This window comes from Hyla sarda, chromosome 10 (genome assembly GCF_029499605.1).
Source record: "Hyla sarda isolate aHylSar1 chromosome 10, aHylSar1.hap1, whole genome shotgun sequence".
Lineage (NCBI taxonomy): Eukaryota > Metazoa > Chordata > Amphibia > Anura > Hylidae > Hyla > Hyla sarda.
In genome coordinates, this window is record NC_079198.1 from 67,647,483 (window position 1) to 67,671,915 (window position 24,433).

Sequence of the window (24,433 nt, forward strand, 5' to 3'; positions counted from 1 at the left end):
ATCCAGGATCTGGGCTTCCAAATGAACAACTCGCACACCTCGCACAACAATATGCACCCTCAAACTGCTGTTCAAGGATTACATATATTGTGCAAGATGCACACTGAACTGCCGTTTCCAACATGGAGGCCATACTAGATTTGGGGATTGCAAAAATTAACAGTAAAAAAAAAACAATAAAATATTTCAATTAAACTCCCTGAATTTAACCCCTTAAGGACTGAACCCTTTTTCACTTTGTCAGATCGCAGCAGTCCCGCTGCTGGGGAGCCCCGGAATCCTCGCTGCGGCACTGCGCTATCATTACAGTACAGAGCGAGTTCGCTCTGCACGTAATGACGGGCAATACAGGGGCCGGAGCATCGTTACATCACGGCTCCGCCCCTCGTGATGTCATGGTCGGCCCCTTTCAATACAAGTCTATGGGAGGGGGCGTGGCGGTCGTCATGCCCCCTGCCATAGACTTGCATTAAGGGGACGGGCCATGATGTCATGAGGGGTGGAGCCATGATGTCACGCTGCCCCGTCCCCTGTATCGCCCGTCATTACGCACAGAGCGAACTCGCTCTGTGCTGTAATGATAGCGGGGTGCCACAGCAGGGATCCCGGGGCTCCCCAGCAGCGGGACCGCGGCGATCTGACATCTTATCCCCTTTCCTTTGGATAGGGGATAAGATGTCTAGGGAAGGAGTACCCCTTTAAGGACTGAGCGCTTTTTTGCGATTCTGACCACTGGCAATTTAAGCATTAATAACTCTGGGATGCTTTTACCGATTGTTTTGATTCCGAGAATGTTTTTTTGTGACATATTCTACTTTAACACAGTGGTAAATTTTCGTTGTTACTTGCATCCTTTCTTGGTGAAAAATCGCCAAATTTCATGAAAATTTTGAAAATTTTGCATTTTTCTAACTTTGAAACTCTCTACTTGTAAAGAAAATTAATATTCCAAATAAATTATATATTGATTCACAAACACAATATGTCTACTTTATGTTGGCATCATAAAGTTGACATGTTTTTACTTTTGGAAGACATCAGAGGGCTTCAAAGTTCAGCAGCAATTTTCCAATTTTTCACAAAATTTTCAAAATCAGAATTTTTCAGGGACCAGTTCAGTTTTGAAGTGGATTTGAGGGGTCTTCATATTAGAAATATCCCACAAATGACCCCATTATAAAAACTGCACCCCTCCAAGTATTCGAAATGACATTCAGAAAGTGTGTTAACCCTTTAGGTGTTTCACAGGAATAGGAGCAAGGTAAAGGAGAAAATTCAAAATCTTCCTTTTTTCCACTTGCATGGTCTTGTAGACCCAGTTTTTCAAATTTTACAAAGGGGTAAAAGGAGAAAAAGCCCACCCAAAATTTGTAACCAAATTTCTCACGAGTAAGGAAATACCTCATATGTCTATGTCAAGTGTTCGGCGGTCGCAGTAGAGGGCTCAGAAGGGAAGGAGCAACAATGGGATTTTGGAGAGTGAATTTTGCTGAAATGGTTTTTGGGGGGCATGTCACATTTAGGAAGCCCCTATGGTGCCAGATCAGCAGAAAACCCCACATGGCATACCATTTGGAAACTACACCCCTCAAGGCATGTAACAAGGGGTCCAGTGAGCCTTAGCACCCAACAGGTGCTTGACAAATTTCCGCTAAAGTTGGACGTGAAAAATTCGAAAACATTTTTTTTTTTTCACTGAAATGCTGGTTTTACCCCAAATATTTCATTTTCACAAGGGGCAATTGGAGAAAAAGCCCCCCAAAATTTGTAACCCCATTTCTTCTGAGTATGGAAATACCCCATTTATGGATGTAAAGTGTACTGCGGGCGAACTACAATGCTCAGAAGAGAAGGAGCGCCATTGAGCTTATGGCGAGAGAATTTGTTTGGAATGGAAGTCAGGGGCCATGTGCGTTTACAAAGCCCCCCGTGGTGTCAGAACAGTGGACCCCCCCCCCCACATGTGACCCTATTTTGGAAACTATACCCCTCACAGAATTTAATAAGGGGTGCAGTGAACATTTACACCCCACTGGCGTTTGATAGATCTTTGGAACAGTGGGCTGTGCAAATGAAAAACTACATTTTTCATTTTCACGGACCACTGTTCAAAAAATCTGTCAGACACCTGTGAGGTGTAAATGCTCACTGCACCCCTTATTACAATACGTGAGGGGTGTAGTTTCCACAATGGGGTCACATGTGGGGGGGAGGTCCACTGTTCTGGCACTATGGGGGCCTTCAATTTCGGACACATTCTTTCTCCAGAAGCCCAATGGCGCTCCTTCTCTTCTGAGCATTGTAGTTCGCCCGCAGAGCACTTTACATCCACATATGGGGTATGTTCTTACTCAGAAGAAATGGGGCTACACATTTTGAGGAGCTCTTTTTCCTATTCTGCCTTGTGAAAATGAAAAATGTAGGGTAACACCCTCATTTTAGTGAAAACATTTTTTTTTTTTTCATTTTCACATCCAACTTTAACAGAAATTTGTCAAACACCTGTGGGGTGTTAGGGCTCACTATACCCCTTGTTACATTCCGTGAGGGGTGTAGTTTCCAAAATGGGTCACATCTGGGTATTTATTGTTTTGCTTTTATATCAGAACCGCTGTAAAATCAGCCACCCCTGTGCAAATCACCAATTTAGACCTCAAATGTACATGGTGCACTCTCAATTCTGAGCCATGTTGTGCGCTCGCAGAGCACTTAATGCCCACATATGGGGTAGTTCTGTACTCAGGAGAAATTGTGTTACAAATTTTGGGGGTCTTTTTTTCCTTTTACCGCTTGTGAAAATTAAAAGTATGGGGCAACACCAGCATGTTAGTGTAAAAAAATTTTTTTTTACACTAACATGCTGGTGTAGACCCCAACTTTTCCTTTTCATAAGGGGTAAAATGAGAAAAAGCCCCCCCAAAATTTGTAACGCAATTTCTCCCGAGTACGGAGATACCCCATATGTGGCCCTAAAGTCTTTCCTTGAAATACGACAGGGCTCCGAAGTGAGAGCGCGCCATGCGAATTTGAGGACTAAATAGGGTATTTGAATCCACCACAAAAATACCCTATGGCAGTTTCCCAAACAGGGTGTCTCCAGCTGTTGCATAACTCCCAGCATGTCTTGACAGTAAGTGGCTTTTGGCAATACTGTGAGTTTGTTGTTTTTCCAACAGCTGGAGGCTCCGTTTTGGAAACACTGCCGTACAATACGTTGGTTTTTTCATTTATTAATTTTTTATTGGAGGGGGGGCAGTGTAAGGGGGTGTATATGTAGTGTTTTACCCTTTATTATGTGTTAGTGTAGTGTTTTTAGGATACATTCACAAGGGCACAAGTTTACAATGAGTTTCTCGCTTGGAGTATGAGCTGCGGCGCAAAATTTGCCGCATATCAAACTTGCAGCAGAACTGGCTGTAAACCCGCGCGTGTGAATGTACCCTGAACATTCACTGTTGCAAAACTTCAACTCTCAGCATGCACTGACATACATGCTGGGAGTTGTAGTTATGCAACAGATGGAGGCACATTGGTTGCAAAACACAGAGTTTGTTACTTAACTCAGTGTTTCGCAACCAGTGTGCCTCCAGCTGTTGCAAAACTAGAACTCCCAGCATGTACAGTCTCTCAGTGCATGCTTGGAGTTTTATTTTTGCAACAGCTGGAAGAACACTGGTTGCAAGACACTGAGTTAGCTAACAAACTCAGTTTCACAACCAATGTGTGTCCAAAACTGCAACAATCAGCATGCATTGACAGCCGAAGGGCATGCTGTAGTTTTGCAACAGCTGGAGGCACACTGCTACAACTCCCAGCATGCCCTTTGGTAGTCTCTACATGCTGGGAGTTGTAGTTTTGCAACAGCTGGCTGCACACTTTCCGGGGACCGGAATTACCACGGACGTATCCATATGCCCTCAGTCCTTAAGGACTTTAAAACGGGGGCATATGCATACGCCCGCCATCCTTAAGGGGTTAAAGTCCCTAAATTTTAAGTCCCTCTCATTTTCTTTACTTACACTCACTTGTATACTTTAACCCCTTGGGGACGGAGCCCATTATGACCTTAAGGACAGGAGCATTTTTTGCAAATCTGACCACTGTCACTTTAAGCATTAATAACTCTGGAATGCTTTTACTTATAAATTTGATTCCAAGATTGTTTTTTCATGACATATTCTACTTTATGTTAGTGGTAAATTTTCGGCGATACTTGCATCCTTTCTAGGTGAAAAATGCAAAAATTTCATGAAAAATTTGAAAATTTTGCATTTTTCTAACTTTGAAGCTCTCTACTTATAAGGAATATGGATATTCCAAATAAATTATGTATTGATTCACATATACAATTTGTCTACTTTATGTTTGCATCATAAAATTGACGAGTTTTTACTTTTGGAAGACATCAGGGGGCTTCAAAGTTCAGCAGCAATTTTCCAATTTTTCGCAAAATTTTCAAAATCGGAATTTTTCAGGGACCAGTTCAGGTTTGAAGTGGATTTGAAGGGTCTTCTGGTTAGAAATACCCGATAAATGACCCCATTATAAAAACTGCACCCCTCAAAGTATTCAAAATGACAATCAGTAAGTGTGTTAACCCTTTAGGTGTTTCACAGGAATAGCAGCAAAGTGAAGGAGAAAATTCAAAATCTTCATATTTTTTACACTGGCATGTTCTTGTAGACCCAGTTTTTGAATTTTTACAAAGGGTGAAAGGAAAAAAATCCTCTCAAAATTTGTAACCCAATTTCTCTCGAGTAAGAAAATACCTCATATGTGTATGTCAAGTGTTCGGCGGGTGCACTAGAGGGCTCAGAAGTGAAGGAGCAACAATGGGATTTAGGAGAGTGAGTTTTTCTGAAATGGTTTTTGGGGGGCATGTCCCATTTAGGAAGCCCCTATGGTGCCAGGACAGCAAAAAAAACACATCGCACACTATTATGGAAACGACACCCCTCAAGGAACGTAACAAGGGGTACGGTGAGCCTTAACACCCCACAGGTGTTTGTCAACTTTTTGTTAAAGTCGGATGTGTAAATGAAAAAAAAATATTTTTCCACTAAAATGCTGTTTTTTCCCCAAATTTTACTTTTTTACAAAGGGTAATAGGAGAAAATGCCCCCCAAAATTTGTAACCCCATTTCTTCTGAGTATGGAAATACCCCATATGTGGACGTCAAGTGCACTGCGAGCGAACTACAATGCTCAGAAGAGAAGGAGCGCCATTGAGCTTTTAGAGAGATAATTTGTTTGGAATGGAAGTCGGGGGCCATGTGCATTTACAAAGCCCCCCGTGGTGCCAGAACAGTGGACCCCCCACATGTGACCCCATTTTGGTAACTACACCCCTCACGGAATGTAATAAGGGGTGCAGTGAGCATTTACACCCCACTGGCGTTTGACAGATCTTTGGAACAGTGGGCTGTGCAAACAAAAAAATTAAATTTTTCATTTTCACAGACCACTGTTCCAAAAATCTGTCAGACACCTGTGGGGCGTAAATGCTCACTGTACCCCTTATTACATTCCGTGAGGGGTGTAGTTTCCAAAATGGGGTCACATGTGGGTATTTATTATTTTGCATTTATGTCAGAACCGCTGTAAAATCAGCCACCCCTGTGCAAATCACCAATTTCGGCCTCAAATGTACAGAGTGCGCTCTCACTCCTGAGCCTTGTTATGCGCCCGCAGAGCATTTTACGCCCACATATGGGGTATTTCCGTACTCAGGAGAAATTGCGTTACAAATTTTGGGGGTCTTTTTTTCCTTTTACCTCTTGTGAAAATAAAAAGTAAAGGGCAACACCAGCATGTTAGTGTAAAAATTTTTTTTTTTTACACTAACAGGCTGGTGTAGACCCCAACTTTTCCTTTTCATAAGGGGTAAAAGGAGAAAAAGCCCCCCAAAATTTGTAGTGCAATTTCGCCCGAGTACAGAGATACCCCATATGTGGCCCTAAACTGTTTCCTTGAAATACGACAGGGCTCCAAAGTGAGAGAGCACATGCGCATTTGAGGACTAAATTAGGGATTGCACAGGGGTGGACATAGGGGTATTCTACGCCAGTGATTCCCAAACAGGGTGCCTCCTGCTGTTGCTAAACTCCCAGCATGCCTGGACAATCAGTGGCTGTCCGGAAATGCTGGGAGTTGTTGTTTTGCAACAGCTGGAGGCTCCGTTTTGGAAACACTGCTGTACAATACGTTTTTTATTTTTATTGGGGGGGGGACAGTGTAAGGGGTGTATATGTAGTGTTTTACCCTTTATTATGTGTTAGTGTAGTGTAGTGTTTTTAGGGTACATTCACACTGGCGGGTTACGGTAAGTTTCCCGCTAGGAATTTGCGCTGCGGCGAAAAATTTGCCGCAGCTCATACTTGAAGCAGGAAACTTGCTGTAAACCCGCTCGTGTGAATGTACCCTGTACGTTCACATGGGGGGGGAACCTCCAGCTGTTTCAAAACTACAACTCCCAGCATGCACGGTCTGTCAGTACATGCTGGGAGTTGTAGTTTTGCAACAGCTGGAGGCACACTGGTTGGAAAACCTTCAGTTAGTTTCAGTTACCTGACTCAGTATTTTCCAACCAGTGAGCCTCCAGCTGTTGCAAAACTACAACTCCCAGCATGCATGGTCTGTCAGTACATGCTGGGAGTTGTAGTTTTGCAACAGCTGGAGGCACACTGGTTGGAAAACCTTCAGTTAGGTTCTGTTACCTAACTCAGTATTTTCCAACCAGTGAGCCTCCAGCTGTTGCAAAACTACAACTCCCAGCATGCACGGTCTGTCAGTACATGTTGGGAGTTGTAGTTTTGAAACAGCTGGAGGCACACTGGTTGGAAAATACTGAGTTGGGTTCTGTTACCTAACTCAGTATTTTCCAACCAGTGTGCCTCCAGCTGTTGCAAAACTACAATTCCCAGCATGTCTGATCACAGAAGGGCATGCTGGGAGATGTAGTTGTGCAACAGCTGGAGGTACGCAACTACAACTCCCAGCATGCCGAGACAGCTGTTTGCTGTGTGGGCATGCTGGAATTTGTAGTTTTGCAACATCTGGAGTGCTACAATTTAGAGACCACTGAACAGTGATCTCCAAACTGTGGACCTCCAGATGTTGCAAAACTACAACTCCCAGCATGCCCAGACAGCAAACAGCTGTGTGGGCATGCTGGGAGTTGTAGTTTTGCAAGATCTAGAGGGCAGTATAGAGATCACTGTGCAGTGGTCTCTAAACTGCAGACCTCCAGCTGTTGCAAAACTACAAATTCCAGCATGCCCACACAGCAAACAGCTGTCTGGGCATGCTGGGAGTTGTAGTTTTGCAACATCTGGAGGGCTACAGTCTAGAGACCACTATAGTGGTCTCAGACTGTAGCCCTCTAGATGTTGCTATGCAACTACTCACTGGCTTCCGTCGCATCCGGGAGCCGTCCTCTTCTGCCGCACGCCGCCGCAGATCTCCGTCGCCGCCGCCGATCCCCGACGCTCCGCTGCCTCCGGAGGGGTAAGTGGACTCCGGCGCCGCTCCTCTTCGTTTTCCCCGTTCTGCCCCGCCTATTGTGGGTGGGCAGGACGGGGAAAACGAAAGTAAACCCCTCCGCCCCTGATCTGCTATTGGTGGTCGCGTCTAGACCACCAATAGCAGAGATAGGAGGGGTGGCAACTCTGCCACCTCACTCCTATCGCTTTAGGGGGATCGTGGGTGTCTTAGACACCCGCGATCCCCCTTCTATTCCGGGTCACCGGGTCACCATAGACCCGTAATGACCCGTAATGACCCGGAATCGGTGCAAATCGCAAGTGTGAATTCACTTGCGATTTGCGCCGATCGCCGACATGGGGGGGTCTAATGACCCCCCTGGGCATTTGCACGGGGTGCCTGCTGATAGATATCAGCAGTCACCCCGGCCCGGTCCCCGCCCGGCGCGCGGCGGGGGCCGAAATTCCCACGGGCGTATGGATACGCCCTTCGTCCTTAAGTATCAGGACGCAAGGGCGTATGCATACGCCCTTCGTCCCCAACAGGTTAAACTCTTGTACACAGACACACATTCACTAGCTCAGACAATCGATTTGTATACTTTCTTTTATAGTTACCAGACACCCCCTCTCTCTTCCACTGCCTTGAAGTCAATGCGATCTGTTGAAAAAGTTGTAAATCTCATGTTCTTTTTTCGTTTTTTAATAGGTTTTGCTCTTTGGATGGGTGTGTCCAAATCACATGCCTGGGGAAAGAATCACTCTTAAAATAGGAAAGTTTTATATATATATATATATATATATATATATATATATATATATATATTCTTATTAAACAGTTCTGTAACAAAAAAGCAATCGCAATCAAATATTGTTTAAACAGGAAGTACACAGAAATAAAGTAAAAATACGTAAGCACAAACAAAGATAATAAGGTCCCATGCAATGAGACAATATTCCCAAGAAAGGTCATCAAAGGAAACAGGTGCAGTCTCTGAAGTCACTGGCTGCCCCTTACCCATTTCACAAGAAAACACTCTCCCCCTATGTAAACCCCCAGATAATTAAGGCCAGGGAAAGAGGAAGAAAAAGAAAAACCCCACCTCGACTCTCTGGCGATCATAGAAAAAGGTTCATTTGTGTGCATATCTGATCTATTAGTCATCGGGCAATTTCATAGGGCTCCCAGAGTGCCCTTTATGGATTCGAGATTATACCAAATTGTGTGTCTAAAAGGACGGACTATGGCAGCAATTCCCGGAGGGTCGAAGTGAGACACAATAAAGGAACGCCACTTCTGAAAAAATCTCTTAGTATCTGAATTGCAATGCCGTTCAGCATCCAACCTGTCTACGCCTAGGAAGACTTTTAATTGCGATATCAGCATTGCGATATCTGGCATCTGGGAATCAAACCATTTAGCCAATAGGCATCTGATCACCACCAGAAGTACCATATGAACAAAACTGGAAAGGGTCTCCCCTCTCCCCGACTCCCCCTCCGTTGGGCGCAATTGATGAAATAAGAGAGATTGGGGTGTGAATAGAAGAAGCGTCTTTCAATGAACTTGGACATAGTCTCGCACCAATCGCCAGTAGTCAGCCGTGAAAGGACAGTTCCAAATACCATGATATCAATTCGTTAGTGGGGAGTTACACTTGGGACAACTAGTAATTTTGTCTGGGAAAGAAGGCGAAGGGAGAATGTTAAAGCCGTACAATGCAGCGTGAGAAAATTTAAAGCAGGTTTCCCTCCATCTCTCATTAAAGATGTGTTTACAGACTGCCCCCCCCCCCATCCTGCCGAGATAGTGGTGTCACCCGTCCACCGTCCCAGGATGTAAAGAGTTTCTCAGGATATAATTTGAGAAGACAAGAACGGAGGGCCAGGTAAAGTGATGAAATTGAAACCCCCCTTGGTTCCTGGCCTATAATACCATCTAAGGGATGAGATGTAGCTTCGTGGGTGAGGTACCGAAGTCCGGAGGAGCAGAAGGCATGTGCCTGATATGCATGAAGGAGGTGCGACTGGCGAAGATGAAAGATGGTAATGATATGCCTAGGTGCTAACTAGAGATGAGCAAACTTACAGTAAATTTGATTCATCACGAACTTCTCGGCTCGGCAGTTGATAACTTATCCTGCGTAAATTAGTTCAGCTTTCAGGTGCTCCGGTGGGCTGGAAAAGGTGGATACATTCCTAGGAAAGAGACTCCTAGGACTGTATCCACCTTTTCCAGCCCACCGGAGCACTTGAAAGCTGAACTAATTTATGCAGGAAAAGTCATCAACTGCCGAGCAGAGAAGTTCGTGACGAATCGAATTTACTGTAAGTTCGCTCATCTCTAGTGCTAACCATCTACGAGTGTCCCTATTCATGAGTGTCCCCGCCATAGTCACACCCCTTGCCTCCCACAAGCATAGCCAGGAGAAGGAACAACCCTGAAGGAACTCTCGGTGATTACTGAGGGGCATGTGCTTTGAAAGAAGTGTGGTACCCGGGTGGTGTAGTGCAGGTAGTAGTAAGGCAGGGGGTAATAGCCCAGGGACAGATGGTAATATAATCCCTTGTAATGTCCGTGACGCCAGGATGTTGTTGTTTGGTGTAGTGCACCACCGACAACCAACCCAGAAACCGCATATATTAAATGAGAGTTCAAAGCAGGTTTTGATGCAACTGGAACTTTACTGAAGAAGGCAGTATAACAGTTCTTACAGAAGCCAACTTCCACAGAGGCAACCGGACACAGGGAACCTCTCAGACTTGTTTGGACTAGTAGTGATGATAATGATGATGCAGGCTTTGGTAGGGACAGTAGAGACTTGACTTGATTCGCTCATCTTTACTGACAATCAAACTCAGTGCAGAGAAGCACTTCCTGAGCTTGGTCTCCTGCCAAGCCGGGAGGAGACTGAACTCACTGTATTTGTTGTGATAGGGACCAGAACAGAGACACCTAGTGGTCTTTTTTATATTATATAGAATAAAACAAATAGATGCAGACCTTATAGGTATTAATCAAATACCTAGAAGGTCTGCATCTATTTGTTTTATTCTTCGATTTTATTAACATGTAGGGTATAGTGTTCCGCAGTCACCTCAGTATTTGTATTCACCAATTTGTAGTGTGAGCCTTCAGTTTATTGTATACATTTTAAACATATTTATGTTGACAATATTAAAAGCAAGTAAATGGGAAAGTGTTTGCTAATTACACAAGGAACACTATATTAAAGTTTTATTTGGCGACAGGTACTTTTTAAACATCTTTGAGAATTTTCTACCCCTTGATCAGAGTCAGCTGGGGTATATTCAGATTATCAGACATGATTTGTAAAAAAAAACTGCCCTGTTTATATAAGGTCTAACGGCTAACAATTAATATCAGAGCAAAACTAAGCCATGAGGTGCGAACAGCTGCTTGTAGAGCTCAGAGACAGGATTGTGTGGATGCACAGATCTGGAGAATAGTAGAGAAAAAAATGCCTTCTGCACTGATAAGTCCCAAGAGCCCAGTGGCCTCCATAAATAGCAAATGGAAGAAGTTTGGATAAACCAGGACTAAAGCTGGCCACTCCACCAAAGTAGGTAATTAGGGGGAAAGGGTATTGGTTAAAATAAATAAATAAAAAGTAGCTCCAAAGATCCTGTGGGCAGATAGGAGAAATTTCTAGAAGGTCAGCTATGAGTGCAGCACTTCACCAACCTGGGTTTTATGGCAGAGCGGTGTAGATTTTAGTTTACAGGTGCACAGATGGGCCAAATGTATTGAGCGCATCTTACTCACATAAACTTTATGACGTAGCCAGCAGCAGTGTGAAAGTAGCCTTAACATAAAGCGAGGAGACACTCTCCCTGTTTTGCCAACATTCAGTGGTCAGGCACTGAGGCTGTAGTGTGATCAGAAAGTCATCAGAAGGGCAGGGAGAGCATACTATAAGGAGCAATAAACAAAGGCACTGGGGTGGAATAGAGCACTTATACTGGACTAAAAAGTTAAAGTGAACCTTTCATTATAGAAAATCTTTTCAAATGTCCTAGGAATATCTCAAAAGTCTTTATTGGTTGGTGTCTGCGTGCTGTGTAAGCGAGATCACCCTATAGACTTACAGCTTGGTCATGTGACACAGACCAAGAAAAGAACGCGCTATGCATGAACTTCTTTTAGCTCCTTCTACTGACAGTTGGGGGTCTGAAGACTCATAACACAAAAGTTTTTTGTTTTTTTTAAACGAAAGTGCCCACTTAAGTATAATTTTTTTTCTTATTTTACAGGCTTTAGGTTTTTTTTTCCTTCAATATAATAACCTCTTTATTAAGCATTTTGTTTCAGATCCTTGTGCACCTTAGTATGAGGTTTCAGGTTTTACATGTACAAAACACTATGCTTCCTTGGATCAGCAGTGTAATGTGCCATCTAGTGGTAACATTGATTAATACAATCAGACCTCTCAAGGCATGGAGTTGTTTTCTGGATACTTTAGCAGCAGATTTTTTTAAAAGGGATGTTCCCATCGGTATATATATATATATATATATATATATATATATATATTATCTTGGATGGACTCTGATCAAGTCCTTTGGGACGCTGGCACCAATTTTTTGGTTGGACTGGATAAGTAGTGCTGCTTTATTTTGGGATTATATATATATATAGCGATAACATTTAAACAGTACAAAGAGCTTAATAAAATCTGTAAAAATGTAATAAAAACAGCAAAAATTCAAAATGAGAGACAGGTGGCCAAAGAAAGCAAAACTAATCCTAAATATTTTTTTAGATATATAAATGCAAAAAAAACAAGGACAGAGCATGTAGGACCCCTTAATAATGATAATGGGGAGGTTGTCACGGGCGATCAAGAGAAGGCGGAGCTACTGAATGGGTTCTTTAGTTCTGTATATACTAGGGAAAAAGGAGCTGACATTGGCCAGGTCAGTGCTGGTAACACATCATGTAATGTACTGAACTGGCTTAATGTAGAGATGGTACAAGGTAAGTTAAGTGATATAAATGTAAGCAAATCTCCAGGGCCAGATGGATTGCACCCAAGAGTTCTTAGAGAGGTAAGTTCAGTAATATCTGTACCCCTGTTCATGATATTTAGAGATTCTATGGTGTCTGGTATTGTGCCAAGGGACTGGCGCAAGGCGAATGTGGTGCCAATCTTCAAAAAGGGCTCTAGGTCTTCCCCAGGAAACTATAGACCGGTAAGTTTAACGTGCATTGTGGGTAAAATGTTTGAAGGACTTATAGGGATTACATACAAGAATACATAGGGGATAACTGTATTATAAGTGATAACCAGCATGGGTTTACTAAGGATAGAAGTTGTCAAACCAATCTAATTTGCTTTTATGAAGAGGTGAGTAGAAGCCTTGACAGAGGAATGGCTGTGGATATAGTGTTTCTGGATTTTGCTAAAGCGTTTGATACTGTCCCTCATAGACGTCTGACAGGTAAGTTAAGGTCTTTGGGTTTGGAAACTTAAGTTTGCAACTGGATTGAACACTGGCTCATGGATCGTACCCAGAGAGTGGTGGTCAATGATTCGTACTCTGGTCCCCGGTAATTAGTGGTGTACCCCAAGGTTCAGTACTGGGCCCGCTGTTGTTTAATTTATTTATCAATGGTATAGAGGATGGTATTAACAGCTCTGTTTCTATCTTTGCAGATGACACCAAGCTTTGTAGCACGGTACAGTCTATAGAGGATGTGCATAAGTTACAAGATGACTTGGATACACTAAGTGTCTGGGCATCCACTTGGCAAATGAGGTTCAATGTGGATAAATGTAAAGTTATGCATCTGGGTACTAATAACCTGCATGCGTCGTATGTCTTAGGGGGGATTAAACTGGCAGAGTCACTGGTAGAGAAGGATCTGGGTGTACTTGTAGATCACAGACTACAGAATAGCATGCAATGTCAGGCTGCTGCTTCCAAAGCCGGCAGGATATTGTCATGTATCAAAAGAGGCATGGACTCAAGGGACAGGGACATAATACTCCCCCTTTATAAAGCATTGGTACGGCCTCACCTGGAATATGCTGTTCAGTTTTGGGCACCTGTCCATAAAAGGGACACTGCGGAGTTGGAAAGGGTGCAGAGACGCGCGACTAAACTAATATGGGACATGGAACATCTTAGCTATGAGGTGCGATTAAAGGAGTTACAATTGTTTAGTCTTGAGAAGAGACATTTAAGGGGGGATATGATAAACGTATATAAGTATATTAATGGCCCATACAAAAAATATGGAGAAAAACTGTTCCAGGTTAAACCCCCCCAAAGGACGAGGGGGCACTCCCTCCGTCTGGAGAAGAAAAAGTTTAGTCTCAAGGGGCGACACGCCTTCTTTACCGTGAGGACTGTGAATTTATGGAACGGTCTACCTCAGGAACTGGTCACAGTAGGAACAATTAACAGCTTTAAAACAGGATTAGACACATTTATGGAACAAAATAACATTAATGCTTATGAAGAAATATAAAATCCCATCCCTTCCCCAATATCGCGCCACACCCCTACCCCTTAATTCCCTGGTTGAACTTGATGGACATATGTCTTTTTTCGACCGTACTAACTATGTAACTATATATATATATATATATATATATATATATATATATATGTCATTTATATATGTCCGCTTTCAGCTGCCAGAGGTGGTTGGGAAGCCAAAAACAGCTGCTTTACATAGTTAGCATAACTGCTATTGACCTTAATGAGAGTTACACAGTGTTACAACATGAGCTATGCTGTTTCAGTAACTCAGAGGTGATCAGGAAGCTGAAAACTGCCGATAAATAAAAGCTATGTACATTAAGTAAAATAAGTTCAGAAAGTTAAGACCTGCATCTATTAACATCTATGTCATATCCTGTGGATATGCAGTGGCGTTGCTAGGGTTGGTGTCACCCGGAGCGGTAGAAAATGGTGTCACCCCATACCTACCCCCCTTTCCCTCCACATAATAAAGTTTTTAGCCTGTTGTGACGGATGCCACTGGTTTAGCGCATTGTGAAAAATTCCAGTATGATAATTAAATATACCAATTGCCACAGAATGGAAAAGCGCTAAAAAGGTTTTCACCATTTAAAACCACAACTCCCAGAATTACTTAAATGGGTACTCCACTGGAAATTATTTTCTTTTGAATCAACTGGTGCCAAGAAGTTAAAATCTGAATCCTTCAAGTAAGTAATTTACAAACCTGTTTAACTTTCTGGCACCAGTTGATTAAAAAGAAAATATTTTCCAGTAGAGTACCCCTTTAAGCAGTGGTGAGGTTATGCTGGGAGTTAAGTTTCATTCATCTTAACTGCAGAACTTACAAGTGACTATAGCTCTGATAGGACATAATGAGGACAATACACAATGATATCAGTGACTACAGGTGACGTCTTCTCTATAGTGAGGAGAATACACAATAATATCAGTGACTACAGGTGACGTCTTCTCTATAGTGAGGAGAATACACAATAATATCAGTGACTACAGGTGACGTCTTCTCTATTGTGAGGAGAATACACAATGATATCAGTGACTACAGGTGGTGTCTTCTCTATAGTGAGGAGAATACACAATAATATCAGTGACTACAGGTGACGTCTTCTCTATAGTGAGGAGAATACACAATAATATCAGTGACTACAGGTGATGTCTTCTCTATAGTGAGGAGAATACACAATGATATCAGTGATTACAGGTGACGTCTTCTCTATAGTGAGGAGAATACACAATGATATCAGTGACTACAGGTGACATCTCTATAGTGAGGAGAATAAACAATGATATCAGTGATTACAGGTGACGTCTTCTCTATAGTGAGGACAATACACAATAATATCAGTGACTACAGGTGACATCTTCTCTATAGTGAGGAGAATACACAATGATATCAGTGACTACAGGTGAAGTCTTCTCTATAGTGAGGAGAATACACGATGATATCAGTGATTACAGGTGACGTCTTCTCTATAGTGAGGAGAATACACAATGATATCAGTGACTACAGGTGAAGTCTTCTCTATAGTGAGGAGAATACACGATGATATCGGTGATTACAGGTGACGTCTTCTCTATAGTGAGGAGAATACACAATGATATCAGTGATTACAGGTGACGTCTTCTCTATAGTGAGGAGAATACACAATGATATCAGTGACTACAGGTGAAGTCTTCTCTATAGTGAGGAGAATACACGATGATATCAGAGATTACAGGTGACGTCTTCTCTATAGTGAGGAGAATACACAATGATATCAGTGATTACAGGTGACGTCTTCTCTATAGTGAGGAGAATACACAATGATATCAGTGACTACAGGTGACGTCTTCTCTATAGTGAGAATACACAATGATATCAGTGACTACAGGTGAAGTCTTCTCTATAGTGAGGAGAATACACGATGATATCAGAGATTACAGGTGACGTCTTCTCTATAGTGAGGAGAATACACAATGATATCAGTGATTACAGGTGACGTCTTCTCTATAGTGAGGAGAATACACAATGATATCAGTGACTACAGGTGACGTCTTCTCTATAGTGAGAATACACAATGATATCAGTGATTACAGGTGATGTCTTCTCTATAGTGAGGACAATACACAATGATATCAATGACTACAGGTGACGTCTTCTCTATAGTGAGGAGAATACACAATGATATCAGTGACTACAGGTGACGTCTTCTCTATAGTGAGGAGAATACACAATGATATCAGTGACTACAGGTGACGTCTTCTCTATAGTCTTTCCTTATCTAATTCAGATGGTACATACCACCGGGTCCAGCTAAATGTTCTCTCTGCAGAACGTGACGCCCAGACGTCTCCTCACTATGTCAGCGCATTCTCATCCTCTATATGAAAATAATTATTATTATTATAAACCTGCCAGACACTGTATTCTCTAAATATAATAAACTAGTATACACTAGGGCTGCACGATATATCGCAAAAACAATCGAATCACGATTTTTGCTTTTTTGCCATATATCGATATGGCCCCCGGGAAATTTTGCGATTATTTGCCTGGGCAGATCCCGTGTGCGGCTGCAGTGCGGGCCGGCCAGGGCAGATAAAAACAAATTTAAATATTAAAAGTCTGTGTTTCCCTACCCGGGTGCCTTCAGCTGTTATGAAACTACAACTCCCAGCATGCCCAGACAGCCAAAAGCTGTTCGTGCATGCTGGGAGTTGTAGTTTCACAACAGCTGGAGGCACCCTGGTAGAGAAACACTGATCTAAGTAAAGGGTGCAGGGATGAAAAATAATTAAAACATTATGCTCACCTCTTCCCGGTCCCTGCATCTGTACACCTCCGTGCGGTCCCGGTGTCTCTATACAAGCTGTATTCTATGGAGAGAAAGATAGAGCAGAGCTCCTCATAGGGCAATACGCTTGGAACAATGTAAATATGTATAAGGTGAGGCAGTAAAACAAGTAAGTAGTCTTGCTCACCTTGTACTGTTGTGTATATAGACACAACAGCAATAAGCGCGTGGTTCAAAGTGATGGTGGAGCAGCTTCCTGGAATCGGCAGCAGGTGAAACCTGTCCGAGGTATATGATGCAAGTACTGGTGCTAGGCAGGAAAGGTACCAGGTTCTATAGCGCAATCCACCACTCAGGCAACTTCTCTTCATCTATAAGCTGGGTTACCAGCTTATAGATGAAGAGAAGTTGCCTGAGTGGTGGATTGCGCTATAGAACCTGGTACCTTTCCTGCCTAGCACCAGTACTTGCATCTATACAAGCTGTAGGACCTTTACCTTCAGCCAATCAGGGGAAGGGGGAATGTGACTAGAGGGGGGAATATGTGACAGGGGGGACAGAATGTGACAAGGGGGGGGAATATGTAACAAGGAGGGGGGAATATGTAACAAGGGGGGGGGATATGTAACAAGGGGGAGGGGAATATGTAACAAGGGAGGGCACAATGTGACAACGGGGGGAATATGTAACAAGGGGGGGAGGGGGAATATGTGACAAGGGGGGAGGGGGAATATGTGACAAGGGGGGAGGGGGAATATGTGACAAGGGGGGGAGGGGTGTTATTGCTGGTGGATGATGAGGCTGCACCCCATCATCCACCAGCACCCCCCAGCAGTAGCACCCCCATCATCCACCAGCACCCCCCCCCCTGCTGGATGATGGTGGCGCTACTGCTGGGGGGTGCTGGTGGATGATGGGGTGCAGCCTCATCATCCACCAGCAATAGCACCCCCATCATCCACCAGCACCCCCCCCCCTTCTGGATGATGGTGGTGCTACTGCTGGGGGGGTGCTGGTGTATGATGGGGTGCAGCCTCATCATCCACCAGCAACACCTCCCCCACCAGCAATAGCACCCCCATCATCCACCAGCACCCCCCCCCCTTCTGGATGATGGTGGTGCTACTGCTGAGGGGGGTGCTGGTGTATGATGGGGTGCAGCCTCATCATCCACCAGCAACACCTCCACCCCAGAAATAGCACCCCCATCATCCACCAGCACCCCCCCCCCCCCCAGCTGGATATGATGGTGGTGCTACTGCTGGAGGGTGCTGGTGGATGATGGGGTGCAGACTCATAATCCACTAGCAACAACCCCCCCTCCCAGAACTCCCACAGCACCACTTTTTCTCTGTTTTTCTCTGTACCTGGCTGGCTCGGCTGCTCCAACTGTCCCCGGGCTCACTAGCGTGTGCCTGATCAGTGCGGACGGCGCGTCATGTTAGCGCCGTCCATCTAGCTCCGCCCGCTGACGTCCCGTCACAAGCCGTCAGCGCTGAGGACCGGGGTGGGATTGTGCTGTCAGCACTGAGGTCTGGGGGGGGGGGGGGGGTGCTGGCAGAGTGGTGTCACCCCATCAGCCTGGTGTCACCCGGTGCGGTCCGCACCCCGGTCACAACGCCACTGTGGATATGTTATGTGTCCAGATAGTAGTAACCCTTAATACATGTGCAGCGTCCTTCGCATATTTGATCAGCAGGATTTGAAGCTACAGATTTGAAGCTGTGCTCAGTCATTTAGTTTACATTTAAATCTCATCAAATATGCGCAGGATACTGTACATGTGAATAGACCCTTAGGGCACGTTCACACGTGCATATTTTGCAGCAGATTTTCTGCTGCTGATTTACCTACCCTTTGAAGTCAATGTGTAGGACAATCAATAGAAGAAAATCTGCAGCAAAATACACATGTGAACATACTCTAGGGGTAGGGTCACACTGAGCGGATAAGCAGCATATTTGACAATGCAAGAAATCTGTACTAGGAGCAGACACGGCTTTCCCCGCTACAGCCCTGTGACTGCAATAAGGTTCGGAGGTCGGCCGCATGCTCCGGCATAACTGTGGCATGCGGCTGGCTCCTGAACCTTTTTGCAAATAAATGGCTGTAGCAGGGAAAGCCTTGTGTCTGCTCCTAGTGCATACACCGCGTATTTCCCGCTGCTCGGAAGATTTCTCGCAGTGTCAAATACACTGCGTATCCGCCCAGTGTGACCCTACCCAAAAGGGGTTTTGCCAACCACCTTTTCACCTTGCTGTTCTGTGCAGGCTCCACGCAGCTTCCTGATTTGGCTTTGAGATAAGTGGGCAGCCCTACAGAGTTCAGGCCAGAGGTGCACAAACACTCACAATCATATACACAATCACATACAGTATCTTCCATAAGTGAGTCCAAGCCTCATGTGAAAACACTGAAGAAATGACCCTCTGCTACAATGTAAAGTAGTGAGTGCACAGCCTGTATAACAGTTTTTAATGTTGTGTCCCCCCAAAAAATAACCTAAACAGCCATTAATGTTTTGCTAACAAAAGTGAGTACACCCCTAAGTGAAAATGTCCTAACTGGGACCAGTTATCCTTTTTTCTGCCTTTGTATCATGTGACTCAGGGTTACAAGGTCTCAGGTGTGAATTGGGAGCAGGTGTTTTAAATTTGGTGTTATTGCTCTCACGCTCTATAATATTGATCCTTGGAGGTTAAACATGGCACCTTAGGACAAAGAACTCTCTGAGGATCTAATAAAAGAATTGCTGCTTTACATAAAGATGGTCTAGGCTATAAGAATATTGTCAAGACCCTTAAACTGAGCTGCAGCACAGAGGACAAGACCAGGCAGCAGTTTAACATCACAGGTTCCACTCAGAACAGGCCTCGCAATGGTTGGCCAAAGAAGTTAATAGATGGGGAGGGGTTAAAGGGAGGAGGGGGAGTAAGTCTGTCAGTGTTCCAGATTTTTCTGGATCATGTAACATCATGGTCTGGGCCTGCATGAGTGCTGCTGGCTCTGGGGAGCTACAGTTCATTGAGGGAACCATGAATGCCAACATGTACTGTGACATACTGAAGCAAAGCATGATCCCCTCCCTTCACAGACTGGGCCACAGGGCAGTATTACAACATGATAACCACCCCAAACACACCTCCAAGATGACCACTGCCTTGCTAAAGAAGCTGGGGGTAAAATGTGATGGACTGGCCAAGAAGGACTCCAGACCTAAACCCTATTGAGCATCTATGGGCATCCTCAAATGGAAGGTGAGAGAGCGCAAGGTCTCTAACATCCACCAGCTCTGTGATATCATCATAGAGGAGTGGGTGAGGAATCCAGTGGCAATCTGTAAAGCTCCGGTAAACTCTATGCCCAAGAGGCTTATAGGTGTACTCCAAAAGGATAGGGTATAAGATGTCTAATCGCGGGGTCCTGCCACTGGGGACCCCGCGATCTCCGGTGCGGCACCCCTGTCACTCAGTGCACAGAGCAAACATCGCTCCGTGCCCAATGACTGGTGAACACAGCCGCCACTCCCCCTCCATTCATGTTTATGGGAGGAGGCGTGATGGCTACATAGTAGTCGTCATGCCCCCTCCCATAGACATGAATGGAGGGGGCGTGGCGTGCTCAGGAATGCGGAAGCTCCAAACGTCTGTGTTCCGGAGATCGTGGGGGTACCCAGCAGCAGGACCCCCGCGATTGGACATCTTATCCCCTATTCTTTGACCACGGTCACATGAACTAACAATTTGGGCCCACTTGTACTCACTTTTGTTGCCAAGGTTTACACATTAATGGCTGTGTCTTGATTTTTTTTTTTTATAATTATTTTTTATTTTTCTTATTCAAATTACAAAAAAGACAAGTTCTTACACTCAACTTTACCAATGCAATAATTACCCTACCCCCCAACCTACCCTCCTCCACCCTACATTCATGAATCAAATAGATGAACGTAGGTGGTCAGGGAACAAATATCATCTTATTAATTTACCCATCCTCTATTAATTTATATATTGTTAAAAAAAAGTTAATCACCCTTTAATCATTCATGATTTAATAATCTAATAATTACACCTGTCGAGCTTATTCCCCGCCTCTTCACATTTCAAGGAAGAAAAATAAATAAATTAAAAAAAAACTCTCTCCCCCCCCTCCACGAAATAACCTTCTATCCTCTGCATATTGTTATACCATTCAACACAACTAGGACTCATAGGGGATATCCAGTTTTCAATCAGCAGACGAGCATAAAAAAGCATTCTAAGACATCTTTTTTTTGTTTTTTTTTACTAGCTTTTATGGCTGAGTCGTCTCCCAAGATTGCCAACAAAAAGGGGAAAATTCGGTACCAATTATCACTTCAACTCACCAATATACTTCTTTCAAATAATTAACAATTTCAGGGCAGCTCCATAGTATATGTACCGTATTTATCGGGGTATACCACGCACCGGCCTATAACACGCACCCTCATTTTACCAAGGATATTTGGGTAAAAAAAGTTTTTTACCCAAATATCCATGATAAAATGAGGGTGCGTGTGTGTGCGTGTATATCCCGATATACCCCCAGGAAAGGCAGGGGGAGAGAGGCCGTCGCTGCCCGCTTCTCTCCCCCTGCCTTTCCTGGGGTCTAGAGCGCTGCTGTCGGCCCTTTTCACCCCCTGGTTATCGGCGCCGCTGCCCGTTCTGTCCCCCTGACTATCGGTGCCGGCGCCGATAGCCAGGGAGAGAGAAGCGGCGCCGACAGCCAGGGGGAGAGAAGGGGCAGCGGCACCCATTGCCGGCGCCGCTGCCCCGTTGCCTCCCCCCATCCCCGGTGGCATAATTACCTGAGTCGTGCGTCCCCAGCATCGTTGCTATGCACGGCGCGGCGCTCTGACGTCATGCGCCGCGCCGTTCAGCGCATAGCAATGACGCCGGGGACGCACGACGGAGGCCTGGAGCAGCGCGGACCCGACTCAGGTAATTATGCCACCGGGGATGGGGGGAGGCAACGGGGCAGCGGCGCCGGCAATGGGTGCCGCTGCCCCTTCTCTCCCCCTGGCTGTCGGCGCCGCTTCTCTCTCCCTGGCTATCGGCGCCGGCACCGATAGTCAGGGGGACAGAACGGGCAGCGGCGCCGATAACCAGGGGGTGAAAAGGGCCGACAGCAGCACTCTAGACCCCAGGAAAGGCAGGGGGAGAGAAGCGTGCAGCGACGGCCTCTCTCCCCCTGCCTTTCCTGGGGGTGTATCGGCGTATAACACGCACACAGACTTTAGGCTAAAAAATTTTGCCTAAAAAGTGCGTGTTATACGCCGATAAATATGGTATATATGTCCTGCCTTCTCTCTTTTACATCTATTAAAATTACTACCTCTTCTTATACCTATACTTTCTAAAAAAAGAAGGCGTATAGTAGAGTCTATACACGATATTAAACTGTATTATCCTATAATTCAAATTTGGAGATACATAGCTAATATTTCTCAGTACTATATCCCACCTTGTCACTCCTATAGGTCGGATCGATTCCTGCCATTGCTGAAAACTCCTATGTAATCATTTATTTGTAGATTACTTTGCCATCACTGTATATACATATGAAATGTTTTTATTTTACCTCCCATTATTTTATTTATTATCTCAGGATATACTGAATGTATGTTACCCCCTTTGCCAATAAATAAAAGAAAAGCTCTTTTTATACTATTATATTCTAACCATCCGCCCTCCTTTAGGTTAAATTCTTCTTTCAATTCTGTCCATTCCTTGAATTTACCTTTATCCCAAACATCTTTTACCCTAACACATCCCTTATTATTAAACAAACTTATTTTCCCTAATTTGCTCACCTCGAATATATTTATATTGTCCAATAGTGGTGCCAAATCCATTATTCCTTTTATATCCATCTCTTTCCTGAATATCTTCCATGTTTTCACCACATTTTTTACCATTAGAACTTTCCTCCATTTGCCCTCTTCTAACTTCCCAGATTCCAATAATTGGAAAATATCCGTGAATACCCCATCACCACCGGACAACAAAAATTCAAAGAGAGCAAATTTCTTCCAGTCACTCAAGAAATAGATTTGTCCTGCTAAAAAATACTTGTATATACCGTATTTATCGGGGTATACCACGCACCGGCCTATAACACGCACCCTCATTTTACCAAGGATATTTGGGTAAAAAAAGTTTTTTACCCAAATATCCATGGTAAAATGAGGGTGCGTGTGTGCGCGTGTATACCCCGATACACCCCCAGGAAAGGCAGGGGGAGAGAGGCCGTCGCTGCCCGCTTCTCTCCCCCTGCCTTTCCTGGGTTCTAGAGCCCTGCTGCCGGCCCTTCTCTCCCCCTGGCTATCGGCGCCGCTGCCCGTTCTGTCCCCCTGACTATCGGTACCGGCGCCCCATTGCCGGCGCCGACAGCCAGGGGGAGAAAAGGGGCAGCGGCACCCATTGCCGGCGCCGGTGCCCCGTTGCCTCCTCCCATCCCCGGTGGCATAATTACCTGTTGCCGGGGTCGGGTCCGCGCTGCTTCAGGCCTCCGGCGTGTGTCCCCTGCGTCGTTGCTATGCACTGCACGGCGCGGCGCACTGACGTCATGCGCCGCGCATAGCAGCGACGAAGGGGACGCACGCCGGAGGCCTGAAGCAGCACGGACCCGACCCCGGCAACAGGTAATTATGCCACCGGGGATGGGGGAGGCAAAGGGGCAGCGGCGCCGGCAATGCCGCTGCCCCTTCTCTCCCCCTGGCTGTCGGCGCCGCTTCTCTCCCCCTGGCTATCGGCGCCGGCAATGGGGTGCCGGTACCGATAGTCAGGGGGACAGAACTGGCAGCGGCGCTGATAGCCAGGGGGAGAGAAGGGCCGGCAGCAGGGCTCTAGAACCCAGGAAAGGCAGGGGGAGAGAAGCGGGCAGCGACGGCCTCTCTCCCCCTGCCTTTCCTGGGGGTGTATCGGCGTATAACACGCACATAGACTTTAGGCTAAAAATGTTAGCCTAAAAAGTGTGTGTTATACGCCGATAAATACGGTATCTGGAAACTCTATTCCACCATTTTCCTTAGTTTAACATAAACATTCCAATTTAATTCTCGTTCTTTTTCTACCCCAAATCAGTGAATTAAAAATGCTATTTATTTTTATTTTCATCTCACACCATTATTTTGATGGGACACAACATTAGTCACTGTTATACAGGCTGTGCACTCACTACTTTACATTGTAGCAGAAGGTCATTTCTTCAGTAATGTCTCATGAAAAGATTAAATTAAATATTTACAAAAATGTGATGGAGCGCAAGCGCTCCTGCATTCACAGTAGCTGGGAGAGTAAATGACCTCACCCCGGCCACTGCTCAAAGTGCATGTGATAGATATAGGGCTAGTCCACATTTTTTATTTTATTCCTCTTCAGTACACCACTTTGTATGGTTCCTCCTCTGCAACTTTTTAACCAGTTGTGTTCTTTGTCTCCTGCCCTGCAGTGATGCCCAGCATTAACCCCTTAGATGCCACGATCAAAGTTGATCGCAGCATCTAAAATGTAAAAAAGAAGTAAAATCCTGGCTGCTTAGCGGAGCTGATCGGGAACACTGCGGTAAAAATGCAGTGTCCAGATCAGCTGAGATGACGGCGGGAGGGCCCGACCTGCCTCCTTGCTGTCCGATCAGTGCTCC